At 46.6% G+C, this 9,808-nt stretch overlaps 1 protein-coding gene across 1 annotated transcript in view; it reads right to left on the minus strand.

Annotated features, from left to right (window-relative positions):
• Positions 1–5,349, minus strand: part of SLC7A14 (solute carrier family 7 member 14) — a 29,218-nt gene extending 23,869 nt beyond the window's left edge. The window contains exon 1 of the mRNA XM_065845018.2: positions 5,192–5,349. The gene's annotated coding sequence lies outside the window, so the exon portion shown is untranslated. The remainder of the gene's footprint in view (positions 1–5,191) is intronic.
• Between the last annotated feature and the right edge of the window lie 4,459 nt (positions 5,350–9,808).

The following is a 9,808-nucleotide window of genomic DNA, read 5'->3' on the forward strand; positions in this document are numbered from 1 at the left end:
ACCAGTGTCTAGGGTGGTACTAGTGAAGCAGAATTAAACGGAGAATGAATCTGAAAAATGCTAATAGCATAAAAATTAAGGTATTCTAGTATTCCTGAGTGATGCACACACACGCCTGGGGATGTTCTTGTGTAGCAAGGGAATCAGCATGAGCAAACGTGATTTCCTTCAGCTTAAAGTCTGCTTGTAATTGAAGTTCTGGTAGCTCATTGCAGATTTGTTCTTAGGATGTCTTACCAGTGAGACCCCCAAACCAACACCTTTCACTGAGGCAACACATTTTTGTCTCCCAGCTACAGTAAGAATCTCTCGATGGCGTATCACCCTGCCTGGCAAGCATAATTCATCTGGTGTGCCCACATGCAATTAAGAGCAGAGAATATAGGCACTGAAATATTACTGCTGTAATTCTTGTTTGTGCCAGAGCTCTCAGCCAAAGGAACTCAACACATTTCTGCTTTCTGTCTTAATTTACTTTCTGTAGAGCTAGTGACCTTTGTTATTAACTGCACATCTCCTGGTCCCCGTTGCTTCCAAGGCAGGTTAATGAGTGGAACGCACCTGCTTTTGCCCAGGTGCCTTAGACAAGGTGCTCACATCCCCAGACGCTTCCTGAGCATCCTGCTGCAGGACTTGAGTGGTGCGAGACCTGACACTAACGCTTCCTGCCTGTTCCCAGCTGAGGGTGAAGGACAGGCTGGAGAAGGACACATTTCCTTCATTACCAGCCTAGGGTGTCCTGATCCTACCTGGAGGTCACCCTGGTATTGCTGGGCACCAGGGAATAGTTGCTCGTTTAGTACAACTTAACAGGTCCCTCATTAAAACACAGTTCAATAATATTCATAAGCACACGCCTAAAGATAAGTTTTAACCATGCTGCTCTAGGTGGAACGTGCCTAGATCTGCAAGTGGCATCTAAACATGGGAAGGTGGCTCCATCCTCAGGTTTAAAAAACTTTGTTGAGTGAGACCCAGCCTGCACTCAGGGAGCTGGAGGAATGGACCAAACCACCAACTTGAGTCACAGCTCCAACAAGCAGCAGTCAGTGACTGCTGCGAGGAGCTGCCCTCAAACATGCACATTTCATTTTGTAGACTTCTACCTAAAGTTTTGGTACAGATACCCCCATAAACACTTGTAGTGTGGCAGCAGTGACCCATTTCGCTATGGGCAGCAAAGCACTCAATCCTGTAACTCTGTCCTTGCAGAATTAAGATGTAGTGCTTGAAAAACCTGTTCCGCAAAAGCTCTTCTTCTGTACACCTGCCAGGTAGATTTAATTTGTGGTGTCATGTATTTCAGTAAATTATTGATAGAATTGCTGTGCAGAGGAATAGAAACAATAGAGTCACGTGCTGCCTGGCTCCACCTCACTGGTTTTGTTTCCTAAGTGTTTGGGCTTCACTCTGACAGTTTTATTATAGGAAAAAATAGCTCTCTCCTAGGGATGTTCCAACCTGGTGACAGAAAGGGACGGGCTGTGGTGGCAGTGTCAATGACAGCTGGAGCACCCAGTCCTGTGCTGGTGGCCACATAGTCTAGAGGCAGGGCTGATATTCCATGAGGCAAGGAAACATGTAGAAGAGAAAAATTGCTCAGTACTAGAGTGCCAGAGAGAGGTAGGTTCCAGCTGAAAACCACAGCTTAGCTACATCTCATCACTTGTAAGTGAAAAATATTTTAGGAATCTCTGTAGTTCATGGATCTAAGCTAGAATCTGCTCCCATTTGCGCTGTGGGTGGCTTATTGAGTTCAGTAGACTCACCCTGAGCCAAGGTGAGACTCTGGCCAGGTTTTTGTATTCATAGGAATGAGCTTAAAAATGCCTACTATATTTCTTGGTTCTGGATCCTTTTGCATCCCTAGATCTACTGTCTCTCACAAGAATAACAAGTTCAGGCCCAAGAGTGGCTTCATATTTTATAGAGAGAGCCAATTTGGGAGTGATTTTTTTTTTTTTAAATGATTATTACTTTTTTTAATCAGTGAAAGACACAAATGCTACCTACCTGCTATTTTTTTTTGGTGTGACATAGGGATCCCACTACCACACACGGATGAAGAAGTATTTGTGTTTTGATTTGTTTTGGTTTTACATTATTATTTTTAAAATGTCTTAATAATCCAAACAACAACATGTTGATTAAACATATACATTATGATGATCTGAATATCTCAGGTGCCCTGAAGGCAAAGTTTTGAGTATTTGGGGGCTAAGAAGTCTGAGAGACTAAATATATCCTATTACAGACTTCTCTGTTATCCTCTTTTTCTCCACAAAGAGCCTAGGATCATATTTATGTTTGTGTAAGTATTTGTCATCCTATTTGCTTGAACGTTGCAAGGCTTCACAGGAAAACCATTAATTCAGGTACTGAGAGGTTATCCTGTTCTCATTGAATTTTCTAGAAAAGCTCCTGTTGCCTTCAAGGGAATATGGATGGAATCTTAGTACATGTGTGTGATTTCAGAACTGAGAAAACAGACTGTCTTGTGCTTCAAGAAGGAAGTAGCATCAAGTTAGCCTATAAATATATGTTTAAAAATATTTTGGGCTGGAATCCTTTCTGATACAATCCCATCAGAGACTCTGAGTTCCATAAAGAATGAATTTTAATCACTTTCATAGGATCCTAATAAAACAGAGAAAGATAAGATATGTCTTGACTTAGGAGTCATAACTGACTCATTAAGGAAAATGATTTATGTTTTACATTACTTCACTTTACTGCAATATGCACAAAGAAAGAGGCTATTTTTAGGGAGAGTTAATTAATGAAATAATTTGGAAAATGGGGGGGGGGGGTCAAAATAGAAGTCAGTCAGTGATTTGCTCTTTTGGTATGTGGTCAAAGATCCCACCTGCTGGCAATGTTGTGCTTGTCTAGAGGGAAGGCTGGGGCACCAGCAAAGTTGTACATCTCTGTGCCTGACTTTGGGAATTAAAGATCAAAGGTATCATTAAGTTCATCAAGTTCACTTTGTCTGAATTGCAGGCCATTAGCTTCCAGGCAATTACTCCTGCAGGGAGCACAATGACTTGCTTTGGCTAAGTTGCATCTTTTGGGAGGACATCAAGTCTTGACATAAACAGATGGAGAATCCAGCAGGTTTTCTGATAGCTCCTTCATCAGGTCATCAGCCCTCTGCTGTTCAAAACTGTGATTCCTCACTTAAATCAGAATGTTTTTGCTTTAGCATCTCGGCACCAGTTCACGTTATGCCTGCCTTTGGCAGATGGAGGAATAACTCAGTGCTGAGAAATTGCTTCCTGTAGAGGTTCTTAGATTCAAGAATCCAGTTGCCTCCCACCCTTTGTTTTAATGAAGTAAGTTGCTGTGGTTCCTCCATTGTAAGGGCCTTTCTCTGCTCTTTGACAGGTTTTGTCTTTTTTTTTTTTTTCTTTTATCCTTCCAATTTTATTGTCATTTTTGTTGATGTCTGCTGCACTCTAGCAGCCTCAGTTTCCAAGGGCTGAGGTAAAATTTCCTTCCTACATCTCTCCTTACTCAGAAGCAATTGTATGAGATTTTTTTCCTTAGTCTTATTCAAGAGCCTATCATATTGCAGATATTGCCTCTATCCTGTCTTCTCAGACATGTACTGTACATTTGACTTGACTTTGAGAGGACCCAAGATTCTTTGTTGGCATCATTTACCACTCATCAGTCTCTGTTTTGTTGGCAAAGATCAGCATCTTTCATAGATGAAAATGAGAAATAGCACTTGGGTCTCGCAAGAATCCCTTCCTCTCTCTTCTCATGCAACAAGGATTCCCCATGGAGCAGTACGTTTTAAGAACAGATAATTAGTGAGTTCAATCAATTAGTGAGTTCACTCAGCTATTGTTTTGGGCTTGTTTGAGGTTTTTTGTTTGTTTACAATATGTTGTTCAACTACAGTAAGTCATATGTTTCAGCAATGTGTACCAATAAAGATGTGTAAATATCTTTAGCAATCAGACTTTCAGTCTCATGACAGTTTTTGGGCAATTAAACAAATGCTTTTGCATGCTAAAATGTACTTGTCTACTACTTAGGGACACTGGGAAGATTAATTAGTTAATATGCTAGATTAAATCAGACATGGCCCTTTCGAGCCAAAAGTCTTCTCTGGGGTCGCCAAGAGTGATGCTGCTTCCTCCTCCTCCCTAGAGTTTGTGTTGATTTAGGAAGCCCTATATTAGAGCTTTCTTGGTACAGCCTGTGACAGGAAGGCACTAAGTCAATCTGTATAAACTAGCATTTAATAGGCCACAAAACCTGAGCTGGAAAGCAATTCTGAGAAAAAGAGATTAAGATTTTTCAATACGGTGATGCTGAAGCACACCTACCCAGGGCTGAGGCAGGCAGACAGTCAGCATTAGGCAGTTCGAATATACCCGTGTGGAATCAATAAACAGCACCGAGTCGCGAATGACGTAAAAAGGAAGCTTAACTCCATTACCAGACTCCAAGTCAGAGAGAGTTTTGCAGGCGCCGGCGGGAGGACGAAGCCGGACGCGGGTCCGTGGGGTGACAGGCCTCGCCGGGGGCTGCCCCGTCAGGGCTCCAGCACCGCGGACAGCGCCCGCCCAGCCCCACGCGTGACCGCGGCCCCCGCCGCCACCAGCTCCCTCCCGAACGGGTCTAACCTGCTCCCGCCTCCCTCTCGGTTTCTTTTTTGCCTCTTGTCCCCCTGCCCGCAGTGTCCCGACCTTCTCCACGCGTGTTGTGTGCGGCAACCTGTAGCGAGAGCTGTCGCTTCAGTCAGCCCACCCGGTATTTCTCCTCTCACTGTTTTTTCCCCTGTTCCTATCAATCCCGTGCCGTCAGCGCTGACGTTCCCCATCTCCTCCCCGGTGAGTGCCCCGACACTTTGTAAACACGGGGCCGCAGCTTGGCTGGGGCAGCCGGATGCCCAAGCGGGCTGGGGTCCCCGCGGCCCGGAGATGCCGGGGCTCTCCCCTTGTCGCGCCGGCCCCGAGCGGGGCAGAAGTCGCCCCGGATGCGTGGGGGAACCGCGGCCGCCCTCACCCTTCCCCGGGCGCTGGGCCAACCTTTCCCGGGGTGGCAGCCGGGCCACCCGCACCCCGATAGGCTCCGAGCTGCTCCCCCCGGGCAGGAGAGTGGCAGCGCGGGGAAGCGCCTTCCTCCCCCAGCTCCCTCCATCCCCCTTCCCTTCCCCTCCCGGTGCCGGGGCACTCACCGCCGGGCGCAGAGGGCAGCGGGCGAGCGATGCTGCGGAGCGGCCGCGGGCGCGCACCCCGGCGGGGGTGGCTGTGCTGCTGCAGCCGGCGGGGGGGGCTGCGCTGAGCACCGGCGGCCCCGGCTCCCGGCCGCGCACGCAGGGCGGAGGGAGGGATGGAGAGAGGGAGGAGGGAGGGAAGGAGAGAGAGGGAGGAGGGCGCTGCAGTTCCTCAGTTATTCAGCGCTTCCCCCTCTCTGCTCTCTCCCCGCCTGCCGCATGTGACCGCCCGGCAATACCCACGGGCCGAGACGCGCCGGTCCCGGGAGACCTCCCTGCATGGGGCTGCCACCCCTACGGCAACGTCCCCACCCACCGAGTCCTCTCTGTCTGCCCAGGTGTCCTGAGGGCGACCTCTCCCAAATCGCCTGGCTGTTGAAAAATAGCCCTCCTGGCTGCTGCCTCTGGAGCAGGGTTTTTCTCACCCCAGGGACAGAAGACAGTGATCCCCCCTTTGTTTTCTCCTTGAACCGCACTGTGAGATTTGGGTGTTAATACTGTAATCCCGGAACAGGCAGAATTAGGACTAAAATAATACCCCATGTATTGCAGTGTGCCGTGTTGTCCAGCCCTCTGGTCCAGCTGGGAGGAGTTAGATGTCAGGTGCAGGGTATATTTTATATCCATAGCTGCTTTTGAGGGTAACTGGAATTCATGTTCAAGATGATTTCTTGTTTTTCCTTATTGCATTTTTTTTATTGATTCTTGCTGTTTGCACTTACTCTCTGTATCTGTATTCTTACCATATTGGCATCAAAACCAAAATGGTTTCACCTCCAGTGATGTCTGGCGAGGATCAGGTTTCAGTCTCCATTACAGCTTCATGCTGTAACATCTAACAGGACCCATCCCTGGGTGCAAGGTGTGTCTCAAGTGGAAAGAAGCTATTCATTTTCTAAACACTGAAATAAACATCTGCCAGTAAAAATGAAGGATGTGATACTTCAGCTTCAGCTCAGGAAGCCAACGTTTGCCTAAGACGAGTGACACTGACAAGAACCGCATCAGTAGCAGTGACCTTCTGGCGACCTGCAGACAGTGACACACAGAGATAAACCCAGCCAGGATGTCCATGATCCTGTCTTTGGGCAGGATAGTGGACCACATGTCATCTCTGATTTCCTTTCCCGTGCTGCTGATTTCTGTGGCATTTTTTGTGGCTTTCCAGATGAGTGCCATAATTTTCCCAGTTATTTACCACGCTCTTTCCTTTTTCCAGCTTGGCTTTGCCTACCTCTCTTCCCCCCCCGATACCAGTCCCTTTGCAGCCCCTCTCTTCCCAAACAAGATCAGAAAATATCTCTCCCAGGTTATTGCTGGTCAGCAGAAGGTGTCATCACAGGATGACACGGTGCTGTGTTCCCTTCCTGCCGCTCTGGCCAGCACACATCACACCATACAGAACACGGCAGAAAAAGCCTCACTGGTGCCAAAGTGCAGCCAGCTGATTACCCTCCTCACAAGCAGAAGTTCTGAAACCCCTGTTTTTTTCCTTTTCTTTATTCTTTGATTGCCTGAAAGCAGCATTCAGAGCTGCAGCTGCTTTCCTGTGTGTAGTCCCCATGTTTCCCATTTGGTTCTTGTTTCTCTTCTCATTCACTGGCTTTCCCCAGCTGCTTTTGCTCAGTCTGTGGACACTAGACGCAGCTGTGGATGGCTGATCTTGGGACCTTCCCTTTGACTAAATCTGAGGAAACAGAGAAGCTTCTCCATTTGCTATTGCATTTTGTTATGCAGCACTTCTAAGACCTCGGTGGACTCTAGCTGGCAGCACCACCAGCCTTTTGTGTTCACATTCAACTCCTTTGTGGTTGTAGATTGTGTGAGTAAAGGACACGGGGGGGATGTTTCTGAAATTATTGTCAGTGTGGCTGAGTTTCAATGGGAGTTATCAGTGTGTGTGGCTCCAGAGTCATTCAAGTCGTATTTCTTCCTTGAGCCTGATGTACCAGAGTGTGGGATTGCACACCCTGAGGGCTGAACCTCAGGCTGTGCTATCAGCACATCTGGCCTGTCACTGTTTGGTTGGTAACAGCAGAGAGGGGCTTTTGTGTCCTCTTAGCAAATACTCCTAGCATCCAAGTTTCTATAAATCATTGTGTAGCACCACCATATCATCCTGCTTTCCACCTTCCCTTTGCTGCTCAGACCTCTTGCTCTGGCAGACTTTGCCGTATAATAATTTTCCAGACTCCATTGCAATCCAACCTTGATCTGCTTTTTATATGTTTGCCTCTGCTTTATCCAGTGGCATCCACCCTTAGCTACTCAAAACTGCCTGCCACCACCTTGAGTAATAACAGGCACAAACGTTTTGTCAGAGGTTCACTTAAGCTCTTTCTCATTAATCCTTGCCCTGTTCTCATGAGTTTTCTAACTTCCAGCCTTGCAGAAAGATGAATTTCTACAGCTGCCCCTCTAATGGTGCTCTTCAAGTTGATTAAAGGTTAGTCTGTCATCTAGATAAAGAACTGGATGAGGCCAAGGTACCCTCTAGACAAGTCCTATCAGCAAGATCACCCTCAGATTAGAGTGAAATTTCCCATAGCAACCAAGCACACGATGATACCTTTGTGGCAGAATTTCCTCTATTCCCAGGCACTAGCTAGTTTCTAGATCAAAATAATTTCTGCCCGTTTTTTGTAACAGCAAGTGACTGTCTGACTAGTAATTTAAATACTTAATCCTATTTTGAATTTGACCAAGGCTTTGGCCTCAATAGCACCTTATAGCAGGGATCTCCATCAGCTGCTATCTCATTATCTCAGTTGTTCTGCTTATCAGCGTCAAATGTGGCCTTTCCAGCTTCGTGGGACATAAGCGTCTTTTTTGTGACTCTGAATACACATGGGCAGAAGCCACACAATTTACTTTCTTTCTTCCTTTTCTTAAAATGTTTGTTTACCTCTCTCATAATCCCCTCATACTTGTCTGATCTCTGACTAATTAATTGTCCTGTTTAAATACCACAGTTCCTGAAGTTTTCTGAGCTATTTCTTTGTCTATAGAGCTTTTTATTAGAACAGTCAACATACTCTTGGCCTGCTGGCCTACAAGTCCCTCTAGGGCTTCCAGCATCCTCACCATGTGAGCCCTCTTTACCTTCATGAAAACTCCTCAGAAAGGAAAGGCTCATCTCTACTTCCTTTATTTTGATGAATGTTCCTTAATGCCACGTCTCCAAATGTTTTAACGTCATTAAAACTGACTAATGGGCTGTTCAAGAGAAATAGCTTGGGTTCCCCTTGGATTTACATTGGGCTTCAAACATGTGTGCTTCATCAACCCATCATATTTTTGTTGGTTTTGCAAAGGCACACTGGTTTGGGTTATGTTTACAAAGAAAAAGCTGACTGAAACAAATGAAGTTGTAGAATAAAAGCTACTTTGGAATTAAATCAAATTCCAGTCAGAAATTGCATTTGAAATTGGCACGAGAATTGAAACATATGTATTTTCAAACGTTTGCTCCCGAGCTCCACCAGACACCAACAGGGAGAAGCTGCAGCATTTCTCCTGTGCTGTGTCCATTGGCTGCAGTCCCTCCAGCAGCTACTGTTGGACAAGTGGGCCTGAAGGCACAGTCTCCATCACACACTTATCATTTAGCAAAGATGGCTGGAGAGTGTCATCTGGCTCTTAGGAGAGCACCAAAACAGCTACGTTAATCTCAGCCGCAGGCAGATAAAGACCCATGTGATGGGGTCAGGGGTTGCGTGGGGTGGAGGAAACATGTGGGGACACCCCAGCTTGGGGACTGAGAGCTGCAGTTCCCAGGGGGGCTCCCCTTCCTGTGCTGGGGCTGCAGATGTGCCTTTGGGAGAGGCTGGGATAAAGCAACTGCCAGAGAGAGGGGATTAAATGATTCAGTGTTCGAAGGCTGCTGCATTATTTAAAGGACCACGTGCTATTTTTTTCTTATCCAGAGAAGACTGTTTTTAATAACAAAACCAGGCAGAAGTGTGTTTGTTGCCTTCTCATTTTGTTCATCCCACAGTTTAACATTAATGCTTTGGGCCACTGTGTAGCTGGTAATTGCAACCTGTCCATCCAGGTCACACCATGTATGCCATGATGATCATATCTTAACGAAGTGAAACTTGATACATTGCTGAGTATCATTTCCCGTTGTCCTGTGGGTGGATTTAGCTCTTCTGGATTTCAGCTGAAGTAATAGGGGTGCAGCTGGTGGCAGAATTTGCTCTTATTTATCTGGTCAAAGAGTGACAGATGAAGTACCATAGCACAAAAACGGTACCAACCCATGGACGTTTGATGAATTTATTGGCAGCACTACGTGATTCTGGATGTAGACTCACCACTGGGTAACATCTCTGACTGTGTTAGGCAAGAGTTTGACTCCTGTCGGGTACCCTCCAGAAGAGCAGCACCTACGCGGTATATTTAAGCTCTCCAAAAGCTGCCAGCCACCTTGGGTTGGATGTGATGTTGCACACACCAGGGTGTGTTCAGTCTCCCATTGCTTTTCCCCTCTTGCCTCTCATGGCCCCTGTTCTGGACTCATATCTGCTCCCCATCACCCACATCTTCTTGTGGGCAGCAGTACCCACCATGCCG

The sequence above is a fragment of the Patagioenas fasciata genome, chromosome 9 (assembly GCF_037038585.1).
Source record: "Patagioenas fasciata isolate bPatFas1 chromosome 9, bPatFas1.hap1, whole genome shotgun sequence".
Taxonomy (NCBI): Eukaryota; Metazoa; Chordata; class Aves; order Columbiformes; family Columbidae; genus Patagioenas; species Patagioenas fasciata.